Here is a 13,569-nt window from a genome sequence, read left to right as displayed (position 1 = left end):
AAGTGATGGATAAGGTGAGGAGCGAAGGAGAAGCAGTTAGCCAGGTGAGAAAGGTGTGGTGGAAGAAACTGGTGTATGGAGAAGAGAGACGGGGGAGGAGGGAGGGAAAGCGGGGGAGAGAGAGAAGGAGAAGCAGAAGCAGAAGAAGGGGGAGGAGGAAGGGGAAGGGAGAAGGGAAGGAGAGAGAAGCAGGTTAAGAGAGAAAGGGACAGGGCTTCCCTGGTGGCGCAGTGGTTGAGAGTCCGCCTGCTGATGCAGGGGACATGGGTTCGTGCCCCGGTCCGGGAAGATCCCACATGCCGCGGAGCAGCTGGGCCCGTGAGCCATGGCCGCTGGGCCTGCGCATCTGGAGCCTGTGCTCCGCAACGGGAGAGGCCACAACAGTGAGAGGCCCGCGTACCGCAAAAAAAAAAAAAAAAAAAAAAAGAGAGAAAGGGACAAACAGTAAGAGACAGTGAAAGAAAGCTGCAAAGAAGGTATCAGAGAGAGGGAGAGAGACTGGAGAGAATTAGGAGTATAATAAGAGCATGTGTTTAGAACGTGGAATGGAAGAAGAACGGTGTGAGGTGGGCTGGAGAAATAATCAGGGACCAATAACATATAAATACACACAAACAGAGAGGGAGAGAGAGATCCACACACCTCTGTAGATAATCTATACTGTAAGCACCCGGTCAACACATAACAGGCATCCACACCCGTTCCTACAGACACGTGCACACACACACATATAATTCCCCAGCGAATACTGTCCATCCCCTCACTCCCCAGGAGGCAACAGGGGTTAATTCTGGTCACATCCTGGGCAGGGACGTTCTCCAAGATCCCGTGTGTGGTGTTTCCCCTATTGGCTGAGCTGGCGGGTGGTGTGGACGCTCAGCAGACCACAGCCATCCTGCCGTCAGTAGCTCTAGTCAGGGGAAAAGATGGTCCTTTCTGACAGGACATCAAAGCCTGGAAGCGTGGGCTTGGCTTCCAGGGGCTTTAAGAGGAAGCCTTGCTTCTGATGCATTTTTCAACTCGCTTCACAGTGTTATTAATGAATAAAACAGACCAGAAAATCGGGAGGAAATGAGGCAGCATAAAGTCCCCGCTGTGAATTCTGATCAGGCACCCAGAGAATCAGTGAGCAGGAAGGACACAGAGCTGGAGCCAGGGAAGCGTGGCTGGGAGAGCTGGCGCTGGAAAGCCACACAGAACAGGATGGACAACCAGGGACCACGCTGCATGACTCAGTGTCTGCCTGCGAGAAAGAGCCACGTGGATGCAGACCTAGGGGTGCCTGTTGTATAAATATTTGCGTCCAAGTAAATGGGAGAGGGGATCTAAAACCCCAGAAGCAAATGTTAAGGTTTTCTCAGGCTAGAGGGAGATATATTTTCTCCTGCACCACCGTGCCGCCTGCTATCTCCTTATTGAGGGTATTTTTTTAGGGAAGGGAGAAGCACCAACAAATTTACTATGAGACAAATGAAAGGACCACCATGATTTCAACATTTCTGCTAAGTCTTAGGGTTAAGATGGAGGCCTGGGCTAGATGTGTCTTCCTTTGGTGAGGATGTACCACCAAGAATTTTGAATGATGCCGAGGAAGGTCCAGGAGCTTGTCTGCGTTAAAGATTGAGAAAAGATTCATTTGCTTAAGAAAATAAAATCAAAGTTTTCAGGTATTCTCTGGTATTGGGGAAGTTGGCACAAAGTATGTAGATCAGGGGGCATGAGAATACATAAACAGAAAAGGTATCAGGCAAGGGACCTAAGGGGAAAGCCAATCTGTGAACAGTTCCCTGCAAGGTCTTAGTTAAGGAGCTTTAAGGATGGAGATGGTGAGTATTATATTTTAGGTTGTTTCCTATTCCACACTGCGTTGTAATTCACTCCTGATAGCCCTAAATCTTCCACAAGGTCTGTGTATCAGTTGAGGTAAAGGTTAAGCTGCTGTAACAAAGAACCCCAAAATGCAGTGGATTAAAGAAGACAGAAGTTTATTTCTTATTTGTGAAGGAGTCCTGACGGTGTGTGGTCTGGAATACGCCAGACTTTGCTCACATCCTCATTCGGGGACCCAGGTTCTTTCCCCAGCATTGTCTTTGTCTGCATGGTTAGGCTGCATGCAAGCACATCTCTATGCTTTTGTACACAAGGGAAGGGAGAAAAAGAACGCCATGCACAATTTTCTTTTAAGCAAATGTGGCATTAGGGCTTCCCTGGTGGCGCAGTGGTTAAGAATCTGCCTGCCAATGCAGAGGACACGGGTTCGAGCCCTGGTCCAGGAAGATCCCACATGCTGGGGAGCAACTAAGCCCGTGCGCCACAGCTACTGAGCCTGTGCTCTAGAGCCTGCGAGCCACAGCTACTGAGCCTGTGAGCCTAGAGCCTGTGTTTTGCAAGAAGAGAAGCCACAGCAATGAGAAGCCCACGCACCGCAAGGAAGAGTAGCCCCCGCTCACTGCAACTAGAGAAAGCCCACGTGCAACAGCGAAGACACAACACAGCCAAAAAACAAAACAAAACAAAACAAAACAAAAAAACCCGTGGCACTAGTAAACCCATTGCTTCTGCTCACATTCCATTGGTTAATTCCATCTTGCCCCAGGGGAGGCTGGGAAATGTAGTCCCCAGCTAAGCAGCCATGTGCTCAGCTATTACTATGGAAGAAGGGGAGGATGGAAATTGTAAGAAAACTGGCCGTTATCTGCTGCAGTCTTGAACCTGGGCTAAGCCACCATAGTTTCTTACTGGATTATTGTAATAGTCTCCCAACTGCACCCTTGGTCCCTTCATTCTATTGTTTTTTTCCCTCTCCATAGATTTCTTAACCTATTAAACACAGTTTTTGACTACTATGCTCAGCCGGCTTTGAATTTGTATTATCACACAAAAAATTGTATCTTAGTTTTTGACTTTCAGTCTATTCTGAAAGCAACATCGGGAAGTGCTGCAAAAAGTTATTCACTGCTCAAAATGCTCCAGGGGCCTCCCCTACGCTCTGAGTAAAAGCCAGAGTCTTTGGAACTGTTTACCAAGCCCTGTATGATTTCCAATCCCCAGCCACTTCCGACCTCACCTCCTCTCACAGCCCCCCTTGCTTACTACCTCCAGCTACACTAGTCTCTGTCCTCCTCTAACATGCCAGGCGCGCTCTCACTTCAGGGCCTTTGCACTTGCCGAATCCTCTGCCTGAACCACTCTTTCGCGAGACATACATGTGGCTCATCCTGCTACTTTCTCATCCAGGCCTTCCCTGACTCCACCCCATTTAAAATAGCAATTTTACCTCCTGATATACATGAATGGTGTGTGTGTGTGTGTGTGTGTATACATGTGTAAGTGTATGGTTTTTTATTGTCCTTTTCACCCATTGGAAATGTAAGCTCCAGGGATGGGGATTTCACATGTGTAGGTGTTCATATGTATGTGACACACATGCATATCTGCAAAAGCTGTTAACCTCCTTCCTACTAATGACAGACTGTCCTGGGCCCAGGCAGGGAGGTGACAGTGAATAAAAGAGCCCCCAGTCTCTAGCCTCCTGGAGCTTATCTTTTGGTGGAGGAAGACAGACAACATACTGCATGAACAAATATTAAATATGATCACTTCTGAAGGTGATAATTGTTATGGAAAATAACCTGGGGTGAGTTGTTGATGAGTGATGGGGGAGGAGGGAAACTTCTCTAGCTAAAATCATCAGGAAAGGTCTTTCTGAGGAGGTGACATTTGAGTTGAGACCTGAGTGATACGAAGGAGCCAGCTGGGGTTTCCCTGCTGGTCCAGCGGTTTGGTTAAGACTCTGCACTTCCACTGCAGGGGGCCCGGGTTCGATCCCTGGTCGGGGAAATAATCTTCTACTGCCGCGAGGTGTGACCAAAAGAAAAGAAAAGAAAAGAAAAGAAAAGGAAAGGAACCAGCTGTGCAAAGTGCTGGGAACAGTATTTCAGGCAGAGGAAACAGCAGGTGCGAAGTCCATGAATGGGACTGGTGTATTCAATGGAAAGAAAAGCAGGGACGTTTGAGCAACGGAAGCACCAGGGATCATAGTAGAGATGAGGGTGGGAGGGAGGCGGCCAGTAGCCAACCAGTGCTGGCTACTGAGCGCTCGCAATAGGGCAATTCCCAATTGAGACGTGTCATAATGGCAAACCACACACCAGATTTCAGAGATCTCGTATTCAAAAAAGAATGTAAACTGTTCATTTTCATATTAATTATACGTTGAAATGGTAATCTTTTTGATATTAGGTTAAATAAATTATTGAAGCTAATAACACTTGATTTTTAAATTTTTTAATGCACCGTATACATACCCAGCTTGCGTTATAGTTCTATCGGGCAGTAACAGAGACTTGCAAGCCTTGTGAGAAGTTTGAATATTATTCTAAGTGCAGCAGAAAGCCATAGGGGCGTTTTAAATAGAGAAGCAACACGACTGGATCTGTTTAAAAGGATCACTCTGGCTATCGGGTTCCTGAGGAGCAGACTCTGAGACAGAGCAATGTGTAGGGAATTGATTAGGGAGTGTTCCTGGGATCCACACTCGGGGAAGGGAAGGGAGGGAAGCAGGATGGGTAGGAGGGGGAAGATGAGCTGGGCTGCATCCCACCAAAGGGCTCAGCTGACCCCACGGGGAGCTCTGAACGAGGGACAGGGCTTCAGAGTTATTCCAGACTGGGCCACGAGGCTGGGTCTTCATCCTCTTATAATGCCCAGTCTCTATACCAGCTGTCCCGGAAAGGGATGAGGTAGCTCTCACTGAAGCTCATCCCTCCGTGCTCGAAGGGGGAGCTGGTCCGTGCAGCACAGCACCCACTGCTGGGATCATTCTGTGGGTCAGGGGAGTCAGGAGTCGGAGTGGAAGCAGAGAGACAAGCTGGAAAGGTCTGGCAAGGGATGACTCTCCAGGTGGGGGGACCCTAGTGACCAAAGCTGCAGAGGTGGGGCGGCACAAGGGGTCGTCAGAGACTACGAAGAGCTAGGCTTCCTTTCAGGGAGCAGTGAGAGAGGAATGCAAATGAAAGTCTGGGGAAGTTTTGCTGTATGTTGGAGACCAGATGCCCCACCCAGGGAATGGAAACTTCCTGGTTCCCTCCCACTTTAGGATTGGCTCCTTAAGGTCCAAAGGAGAAACCAACCAAACAAAAGCATCCTTGGCAACCGGGTGCCTCCCAGCCAGTCCCCGGCTTTCTGACAATCTTGTCACAATATTGATGGAGTGATTAAATTTCGTGCTGAAGAGACTCGAGTCCTAAATAATGTTCCAAATAGACAGCAACTGTCTGAGATGCTGCCTGCACCTGCCCTGTGTTTCGTTAGGGCCCCCAGAGGCGAAACAGAGCCATGGAAGTGGGAAAAGGTCAGGATCTGAGCGCTCTGCATCCTGCAAGAGGGGCCATTGGGGTCCAGCAGAAAGGGCATTGGACTGGAGCTCCAAAAGCCAAACTTCCGGCCAGGATCAGCAACTCACTGTGTGACTTTGGGCAAGACATTTCCTTCTTTGGGCCCCAGTCACCTAATTTGCAAACGAGTAGGGAAGGGGGAACATTCACTGGTCCCTAATGGCTCTTGAATATTCATAACAGCTTTTTAAATGGAGGACTTATGATGGGCTAAGCACTTTACATAGATTATCTCATTTACTCGCCACAAGAATCCCATGAGGTGAGCACTGTTATGATATTTTACAAAGGAGGAAACTGAAGCTCAGAGAGGTTAAGTAACTTGTTCCAGGTGACACAGTTAAGCGTTGGGTCGGAATTTGAAGGTCAGCCACGGGACTTACCATCTCAATCACTCTGTTTTAGGTTTCTTACCAATGCTCTTAAGGGTCTCGACTATTTTTAACCTTACAGTTTAGGGGAAGATTATTTATTCAGGGTCACTTACCATTAGCTCTGCACTTTGAAATGTCAGTTCGATGGCCAGCTTGCTCTCTCCACCCCTGGGCTGTCTTGCCCTTGGGCTGGAATCATTTGTGGGACTCTGTCGAATTGACTTTGATTGGTACAGTCTCAAGAGGGCTAGGGTTTGGGGCAGACATGGCGGGACATGGGACATTATCCTGATTAGACTTTGCAGGTGCTTTATTGACAAATGTCATCCTGGTGAAAAACCAAAGCTCACCTGCCTCTGGCTCCTCTCGGCCTCCACTCTGATTCTCTGCAGCTGAAGTCCGTGGGAGACAGCCAGGCCCTGGGATCAGAGGCTGTAGCCAAGGGGAGCTCCATCTCCTGTTCCCTCTCCGCACAGCCAGGTACAGCAGGCAGCCGGCCAGGCATCCGTCAGCACCTGCCAGTTGCTGTGGGAATAAAGGGAATAAAACAAATATAAGAAGCAGGTGGTTCCCTGTGAACCCGGGCAGAGTTCCAGTGTTGGTCAGGATGCAGGGGGAAGGGCACTCATGCTTTCTGGGGTTTGACCACTTGTATTGAAACTCTGAAAAATGGGCATGCCCTCTCTGACCCCAGCTCAGAGTGCCCTGGCATGCCAGTCTGTCCCCCAAATACCAGTACTCATGCCCCTCCTAACCCAATGGGGTGCCTTGGAGGGACCCTAGGGTCAGAGATGGCTACATAATTTGCAGGTTGCAGTGCAAATAAAAATGCAGGGATCCTTGTCTGTAATTTGTGGAGTCCAGTTCAAGATAAAAATTCTGTTAAAGATGCTGAAATAGAAAGCTTTTTCCTTTAAAAAAAAAATGGGCATGCCCTTGTTGAGAAAGGACTCACTGCATATGTAAATGTATTTGCATGGAAACGAGACTGAAAGTCTAACCACTGAACGGTGGTTGTTTTTGCATGGTGGGGTTTCAAGGATATATGTTTTTAAATTAATAGATAATTTCGGAGCAGTTTTAGATTTACTGAAAAACTGAGTGGAAATTACAGAGTTCCCATAAGCCTCTAAGTGTGTGGTACTGTGTGATGCAGCAATAATAACTAAGACATGATTGAAACAGGCATCCTGGCTCCAGACCCCATTCATGTCTCCTCACCTAGCTGCCTCTCTATTTCCCAGCTATGTGGCCTTGGGCTAGTTTCTTGGTCGCCCAAAGTCTCAGTTTCTGCATCTATAACATGGAAATCACGATAATTCCTAATTCATAAGGTTGAATGAGTGAGGAGGTCAGAGGAAGCTCTTAGCACAGTGCCTGCATCTTGGTAAGATCTGGTGGCCATTCAAGAAAATTATCTTGCTAATGAATGTCAGAGCATCTGGAAGCGCACATAGGTGTCAAAAGAAACAAAAACAAAAAGCAATCATACACGTGGCTGGTCTCAAACAAATGGGGAGTCTGAAGACTGAGGCAAAAATGACATTTTTCCCATTGAATTCCTTTCAGTCCCTCTAGAATTCCACTCAGATGTGGTCCAGTGGGGTGTGGTCTTTTCTCCCCAGTTTTTCTCCATCTTCTCTCCCTGTGTTCACATTCCCTTGCCTCTTTCTTCTCCTTTCCTCCCATGTCCCAGCTCTATCCTGGATCAGCACAAAAAGTGACAATCTCAAAATTCAAAATTGCCCTTGAAAATCCCTTAGGAGGTGTTATATTGGAGAACTACACATTGTCTTTTTAAAAATTAATTAATTAATTTTTGGCTGTGTTGGGTCTTCATTGCTGCGAGCGGGCTTTCTCTAGTTGTGGCGAGCAGGGGCTACTCTTTGTTGCACACTGCACGGGCTTCTCATTGCAGTGGCTTCTCTTGTTGCCGAGCACGGGCTCTAGGCCCAAGGCCTCAGTAGTGGTGACTTGCGGGCTCTAGAGCGCAGGCTCAGTTGTTGTGGCATGTGGGCTTAGTTGCTCCATGGCATGTGGGATCTTCCCAGACCAGGGCTTGAACCTGTGTCCCCTGCACTGGCAGGCGGATTCTTAACCACTGTGCCACGAGGGAAGTCCCCTACACATTGTCTTTCACTAAGTTTTCCTCCAAAATTGGAGAAGGCTGTTTCTTCGGTTTCTGTTTAGGTTTCATGTTGATCTTGATCAATATCTGTATCTATATCTATCTATCGAAATATATGTACCTATGTATCTTTAAATTCTAGAACCACCCTCAGTGTGGCAAAGCTGTCCTCAACCCTGAGAAGAAAAGTAGGAAATGACCCCCACAGGGAATTCATTAGGTCCACGTTTCCCATCTCATGCCTGTCCCGGGGCACATACTCACTGAGTGGAATCAGGGAGCATAACTACGAGCGCACTTGTGCTAATACTTCTCTTTCTTTAATCTTAACTTTTTGAGGCTCCCACTACTCCTACCGCATCCATTCTAAGATGCACGCTTTTTCTGATTTTAACATCCCTGAGACCAAGATGCATTTTACAGTTTGCTATCGGCCAACCAGCAGGTGTGATGTAGTTTTACCCCCTGTGCCCAAGCAAACCTGGTCGTAGCTCTTCAGATTGTTGTTACTTCAACTGCGTGGCGTACACTGCCGAGCCTCCACATGTTGATTTCATTCTCCACTTAACACGTCTTCAGAGAGATGATGCCATGATACGAGCTGGCGTGGAATGGAAAGTTTCTGTGTGCACAGGAAGACCCCCAAGCAGAGCAATGGGCTGGAGATTTGGTAATTGTGAAGCAAATTCCTGTCTTTGAGGGAATGATTCCACTTTCATATCTTCTTGCAAAGTAGCAACCAAATCTTGATGGAACCCCCAAAAGGGAAGAAACCACAGTAGATGACGCTATACTGCATTTTGTCACTGAGATACGTGCAAAAGGGTTCCTTGTCATATACCAAGCCAGGCAACAGAGGTACGAGAAATTGCCAACTCCCTCGAAAGAGATGAAGGGAATTTCAAACAAAGGATGGTGTGACCAGTTAAGGTGTTTAAAAAGACTATGAGGGCACTGGGTAGTAACTTAATTGGAAGAGCTTTTTAAAATTTATTTCTTAATTTTACATAAAATAATGATGTACCTTAAACTCGATGATGTTTTACATTTAATAAAAGCCAGCTGAATTCAAGGTAGTTAAATATATGGGGTGTGATGCGAATTTAATGATCAATGAACTCTCCCAGTACAACACTGACGTGTTATTATATTTTTAAAACCTCTGACTACTGCCCCTGTCTTTCCAAAGATCTCTTCCAACAAGGGGTAAGGAAAGGGAGAAAAGAAATGCCTTCATTTTGATAGTGAAATATATATGCATGTATTTTAGGAACATGTAACAATACCAGTAAAACAATGCTTACCCATTAATTCAGAAATACTGGTTCTAGGAATTTACCCTCAGAAGAGTAACTGAGTACAAATATTTAGTTACCAGGATGCTTATCTCAGCTTTGTTTATAAGAGTGAAAGATTAGAAACGATTTAGATGAGCATCAATAGGACTGTGCTTAAATAAATGATAATACATCCAGATAATGGAATACTAGAACAAGCGGACATCAAAAACAGAGTCAATGTTTATCAGCATGGAAGGATACTCATATGATAACAAAGAGGATACAAGCCAAGCTTGAGAGCCCTTCTGTAAAATAATAATAAATGTCTATATATTTAACATATGAATGTTGAAGGGAAAGAAACAAATGAAATGTAAAAGCAGTTATCTCCTTTTCTGAATAGAGGAAATGTGGATGATTTTTATTTTCTTCTGACTTTTCTGATTCTCCTTTCATAAAATATTTTTATGTAGTTAAAAAATAATAAGAGAGGGACTTCCCTGGTGGCGCAGTGGTTAAGAATCCGCCTGCCAGTACAGGGGACACGGGTTCGAGACCTGGTCCAGGAAGATCCCACATGCCGCAGAGCAACTAAGCCCATGCGCCACAACTACTGAGCCTGCGCTCTAGAGCCCGCGAGCCACAACTACTGAGCCCATGCGCCACAGCTACTGAAGCCCGCGCACCTAGAGCCCGTGCCCTGCAACGAGAGAAGCCACCACAGTGAGAAGCCCACGCAGCACAACGAAGAGTAGCCACTGCTCGCCGCCACTAAAGAAAGCCTGTGTGCAGCAATGAAGACCCAAAGCAGCCAAAGATAAATAAATAATAAAATTTAAAAAATAATAAGAGGGGAAGAAAAGGAATTGATGTAGCTCCTGTGAGAAAAATGAGGAAAAGCCGCCCGCTTAGGCTTCCTCTGTGGTGTTTCTGTAGATGTCCACAGGCTTCTGCTCCAGGAATGACTTTTTCTCAGTAGGGGTGTGAATCGTAGAATTCAGAGCAGGGAGGTAGTTACAACTGGAAATGGCTCTGTTACAGACTGAAGGTTTGTATCCCCCAAAATTCATATGTTGAAGCAGCACTAACCTCCAGTGTGGCTGCATTTGGAGATGGGGCTTCAAAGGAAGTAATGAAGGTTAAATGAGGTCATAAGGATGGGGCCCTAATCTGATAGGATTAGTGTCCTTACAAGCTCCTTCCCCAGTCACCCCCAGTGCCTGCACCAAGGAAAGCCCAGGTGAGGATGCAGCCAGAAGGCAGCCCTCTGCAAGCCAGAAGAGTTACACCAGAAACCAAATCTGGGGCACCTTGATCTTGGATTTCCAGCCTCCAGAATTTTGAGGAATAAATACCTGTTGCTTAAACCACCCAGTCTGTACTGTTTTGTTACAGTAGCCTGGGCCTACTAATACAGGCTTCCTCCATGGTGAGGGGCTCCAAGTTTCCCATCTGCTACACAAACAATTAGAGGCCTCCCTTATAGGTTGTCTGACTGAGGGAAGGGAGTCAGATGGACCTGGGTACAAATCCTCCTGCCACTACCTGGCTGTGTGAACTTGGGCAAATCCCTTTACATCTCTAAACTTCAATTTTCTCATTTGTTCAACAGTGGTGAAAGCTACCTATTTCCCTTATTGGGATGCTGTGAGAATTAAATTGAGGGAATGCATCTGCACCCAACTTGACCAAATCATTCTCCTGCTTAAAAATCTCTTTGGGTGAGACCACATGACATAGATGAGATAATGCCTGCAAAATGCCTGGCACACAGTAGAGGCTCAACAAAGATCAGCTCCCTCATTTCTAAGGATTCTTCATGAATTCATTTATTTATGAGAATAAATTATCTTTTGGGGCCTCAGTTTTCTCACCTGTCAAAGGAGGATACATAAAATAACTATTTGGTTGAACCACATGAAACTGATAATATTTGATTGTTTGGGACCTATGGCAATTTCATAGGGTGCCACCCAATACCTCCTGGGTCTGTGGTGAAGATTTAAAAAAGAGTTAAAACGTGTAAAATGATCGTGAAAAAAAATATGAACCCAAATGATGGCTCTGATGACAATTATAAAGATGATGGTGATGACGACGCTTATGGTATAGAAGGCTCTGAGCTATGCCCTGGGGATACTATGGGAGACAAAACACCACTCTAATCCTTAAGAAGCTCACTGTCTAGTTGGGGAGAAAAACAGGTGCGAATGATCCAATGACAGATGCTTTGACATTTATCACCTCTTCCTTGGGGACCATGGACATTAGATTAGACAAGATGCCAGAGGGAGCAGAGTGCTGGTGGGCGAGGAGAGTCAGGCAGATGAAGCCAAAAGCGAGGGCAGGTCAGTTTGTTTCAGCTGGAAGGAAGAACACGATTTAAGATCTGGAGAGAGAGCCTGAGATGTCTTCTAGGTAACCCCACGTCCATTCTGGTTGCCTCTCCCTGAGGCACTGATCCAGGCAGAGATCCTCCTTTTTTTTTTTTTTTTTTTTTTTTTTTGTTCTTTTGCGGTACGCGGGCCTCTCATTATTGTGGCCTCTCCCGTTGCGGAGCACAGGCTCCGGACGCGCAGGCTCAGCGGCCATGGCTCACGGGCCCAGCCGCTCCGCAGCATGTGGGATCCTCCCGGACCGGGGCACGAACCCGTGTCCCCTGCATCGGCAGGCGGACTCTCAACCACTGCGCCACCAGGGAAGCCCGAGATCCTCATTCTTGAATCACTATATACATGCTTGGACCTTCATCCCCTGTGCACCCACAACATCCTCACATGGATTCTTTGCTTGAGTCTCTCTCTTGGTGCCCAGTGTGCTCTGGCAAACCAAACTGAGCACCCTCACTGCCTTGCTTTGCTCTCACTGGCTTCCTTGCCTGGGCTGTCTTCCTGCTGCCCTGCTCCCGGCTCACATGAGTCTCCCTCCTCTTGCCTCATAAGGACCATCCTAAGATATCTTGTCTGTTTCACCCAGAGAATACTCCCCTCAGTCTCTTCCCTACCAGGAACTGTGTCCTGTTCCTCATTATAGCCCCAGTGTCCAGCAAAGTGCCTGGCACATAGGAAGCACTCATTAAATATGTGTTGTAGAATGAATGAAGGAAGGAAGGTGAATGGGCAACATATATTAAGTGCTTGGCACATAACACACCCAGATTCTTCTATCTAATCTGCCTCTACCATTTTATATTTTACAGATGAGGAAAGTAAGGGCTAGAAACATGAAGAGACTTGTCCAAAACTAGAAGTGAATTTTTCAGAGAAACAATAATGATCATAAAAGCTGTCACGTATTAAGCTCTTACCATGTGCCAGGCGCTAAGCTCAGCACTTTATGGGATTCTCTCGTGGAATCCTCCATGTAACTCTCTAGAGCTGGACTGAGTTTGACCCTTGTTTACACAAGAGGAAACTAAAGCTCAGAGAGGTTGTTAGTTGCCCAAGGCCACACAGCTGGATTCAAAGCTAGAGTTATGGGGCTTCCCTGGTGGCGCAGTGGTTGCGAGTCCGCCTGCCGATGCAGGGGACACGGGTTCGTGCCCCGGTCCAGGAAGATCCCACATCCCGCGGAGCAGCTGGGCCCGTGAGCCATGGCCGCTGAGCCTGCGCGTCCGGAGCCTGTGCTCCGCAACGGGAGAGGCCACAACAGTGAGAGGCCCGCGTACCGGGGAAAAAAAAAAAAAGCTGGAGTTATGTGTTTGAGTTTTGGCTCTCAACCCCTTATCCACATTCCGGGAGCATAAATAAATGCTTCTGGGTTAAAAGAATGAAGTGGACAGGCTCCTGTCAAAACGTGGGCTGCCCTCAGAGCCCTGAGGATGGGGGTGCCCCAGAGGGTCAAGGGCAGAGCTGGAAGATCAGGGCTCCAGCCAAAACTGGAGGCAAATCTTGGTGGACTTACCTCCGACCTCCAGGAGGTGCTCCGGACATCTTCCCCAGTGGTCTTTGAGGGGCTTTGGCCAGTGCACCGAAAGTCAATTCTATGATGTGAAGATCTCTGAAAAATCAAGTTGCCAACGACCAATTGCTCAAATTAGTCAACACTGCCAATTTTCCAAAACCTTATTTAAGGAAAATTCTTATCAAATATAGTTGACAAATATGAATACATTCCTCCTGAAGACAGTCAATGACTTACACTCTTAGACATGTGCTAGTTTAATACGCTCAATGATGATATTCACTGAATTTATACTTCTTGAATACTCTTATCCCCAAATGTATTCAGGATGTTTTAATTATATTCAGAACTTCACTTAAGATATTCAAGAATATATTCTTCATTAGAAGATCGTCATAAGAAAGCTAAAGAGCTCCCATGATATTTCCCTTCAGACAAATTGAGCTTAAAATGCTGCTGAGAATATATTCGCTGAAAACATTCAAGAC

At 46.6% G+C, this 13,569-nt stretch overlaps 1 protein-coding gene across 1 annotated transcript in view; it reads right to left on the bottom strand.

The window, feature by feature from the left end:
• The window catches only part of CCDC60 (coiled-coil domain containing 60), a 248,739-nt gene extending 235,558 nt beyond the window's left edge, over window positions 1-13,181 (bottom strand). The window contains exons 1-2 of the mRNA XM_060121620.1: window positions 13,082-13,181; window positions 6,121-6,295 (exon numbers count right to left, since the gene is read on the bottom strand). The gene's annotated coding sequence lies outside the window, so the exon portion shown is untranslated. The remainder of the gene's footprint in view (window positions 1-6,120; window positions 6,296-13,081) is intronic.
• Window positions 13,182-13,569: the final 388 nt, after the last annotated feature.

This window comes from Lagenorhynchus albirostris, chromosome 14, assembly GCF_949774975.1.
Source record: "Lagenorhynchus albirostris chromosome 14, mLagAlb1.1, whole genome shotgun sequence".
Lineage (NCBI taxonomy): Eukaryota > Metazoa > Chordata > Mammalia > Artiodactyla > Delphinidae > Lagenorhynchus > Lagenorhynchus albirostris.
Note: the sequence above shows the minus strand (reverse complement) of the source record. Positions and strands in the feature narration are given on the sequence as shown.